At 47.8% G+C, this 2,312-nt stretch overlaps 1 protein-coding gene across 1 annotated transcript in view; it reads right to left on the reverse strand.

The window, feature by feature from the left end:
• Positions 1–2,312, reverse strand: part of pik3cg (phosphatidylinositol-4,5-bisphosphate 3-kinase, catalytic subunit gamma) — a 26,718-nt gene that overhangs the window by 16,925 nt on the left and 7,481 nt on the right. The window lies entirely within an intron of this gene.

A 2,312-nucleotide genomic window follows, 5' to 3' on the forward strand; every position in this document is an offset into this window, starting at 1 on the left:
CTCAGGCGGAGCAGTAGATTTACTGTGTTGCACACTTCATTGTACATCATCAGTATGTAATGCCAAAAATAAACACTGATTACTTAGTAGACTGTTGTTGTCATTACTTTGAACAGTGACAATCTGAGGGTAATCTGTAACAGTAACCTGTTAGTTCTATTTCATATAGGCTTTGCCCTCTAAGAACTGTTGCTATTGGGTGTATTCCTCGCGCATGCACAGTCCTGAAGAGATTCTTTTGCGCCCTGTGCCCCGCACCGGGCTGTCCCCAGACAGGTCCACTGTGGTGGCATATAAATGCCCACGTGACCTGTAATAGGCTCCCTCTTTTTATTCAGCAGTCTAAAGAGCATTTCCTTAATATGGCTAAAGAGCAAAGATCCTCAAACACAGGACTCCAGCGCCACGGTTCCCTGGTGGATGATCCCCTGAAATTCCTTGGTGCGGGTGGGCCTGAGTCCATTGACTTGCTTCCTTCTGTTGCCAGCTCCCCCGGCTATCCCCTCAATCTTTCGGTTAAGATGGGCGCTGGCAGAGACAAGCCTCCTCCGGCTTAGCAGCACACTCCCGCCACCAGTCAACCTCCGGTGTTCGGGGCTATGCTCCATGACCTGCCAGTGATCATCAAGAAGGTGGCAAACTGCAAGGGCATCCCCTCTCCCACCGGCTGCCCCCCGCTTCCCCCATCAGATATGATAGGGGATTTCTACAAATCGGAACAGTGGAGCAAGCATTCCCCCCTCTGGCATGAATTTCCTGTCATCCAGCTTTTCTTCTCTGAGGCAGCTGCGCAACCTGGGAACCTATGGACTCCCGTCGCCCACTTCGAGCCACTCACCAGGGTGCAAAGGATGACTGACCTCGGATTCCCCGTCAGCCCACTGCTGGAAATGAGCATCTCCTCCATCCTGCCGACCCCTCCGCTCCCACGAGACCAGGTCACCACCCACTTCTCGGACCACATTAACCAATACGCTTCCCAGGCAGGTGTGGCAATCAACAATGTAGCTCTCCTCTCCACATCTGTTTCCTCCCTTGCTGCACAGCCGAGGGCTCTCCCCACAGAGGCAGTGGAGGAACTGGCAAGGCCATGGCTGTTGCGATGGCGCTGAGCTCCAAATGCAGCCACAGGCACTTGCTGCGACCGCTGTTTGAGTGGGCATGCCCGTAGCTACTGCTGGCTGCTGTTATCTTTCGGTTGGGCACTAAAATACCAATGTTGGTATGTGCATTGTTGAATGTGCAAATTAGAGACCTATTCCTGTACTTTGTTTTTGCGACAGGTCGGCATTGAACCGGCTCTTAAAGGTAGGCTACACTGATCATTTATTTTGTTCTTTGATTGTGTAATAAACTAGTATATTTTATGTAGGTTCGACACATTAACATTATTATCTTTTCATTTAAATGTGCTATACTTTGAGCCCGAAGATCTCACATTGCCATTTGCAATAAAATAACCTACATTATAAATATGGTGGCATGTTATCATTACAGTTTGTATTCACATTGTGAGCGCCACATGATCATTGTTGTTTATCGCTGCTGCCATGGTGGATGGCAAGACAGGTTTTTGAAGAAATCACTGACTATCAGCTCCAGTAAACAGAAAGAACTCATGTTTAATTACAAAAACAAAAACACACACTATTACTAAAAAACTTGATCTTCAGTCCTTAGATTCAAATGAAAGAAATACAGTCACTGCCCTTCTTCCTACTTTGATTAGGGGTTGGTAGATCAACGTATAGGTGTTTTACCAGCACCTAACAAACTGAAGTGTGGAGCCATAGATTTAAACAGCACCCCCTCTGTCATTATACACTGCTCAAAAAAATAAAGGGAACACTTAAACAACACAATGTAACTCCAAGTCAATCACACTTCTGTGAAATCAAACTGTCCACTTAGGTAGCAACACTGACTGACAATCAATTCCACATGCTGTTGTGCAAATGGAATAGACAACAGGTGGAAAGCATAGGCAGGTAGCAAGACATCCCCAATAAAGGAGTGGTTCTGCAGGTGGTGACCACAGACCACTTCTCAGTTCCTATGCTTTCTGGCTGATCGTTTGGTCACTTTTGAATGCTGGGCGGTGCTTTCACTCTAGTGGTAGCATGAGACGAAGTCTACAACCCACACAAGTGGCTCAGGTAGTGCAGCTCATCCAGGATGGCACATCAATGCGAGCTGTGGCAAGAAGGTTTCCTGTGTCTGTCAGCGTAGTGTCCAGAGCATGGAGGTGCTACCAGGAGACAGGCCAGTACATCAGGAGATGTGGAGGAGGCCGTAGGAGGGCAACAACCCAG

The sequence above is a fragment of the Monopterus albus genome, unplaced genomic scaffold (genome assembly GCF_001952655.1).
Source record: "Monopterus albus unplaced genomic scaffold, M_albus_1.0 scaffold51.1, whole genome shotgun sequence".
NCBI classification, from domain to species: Eukaryota; Metazoa; Chordata; class Actinopteri; order Synbranchiformes; family Synbranchidae; genus Monopterus; species Monopterus albus.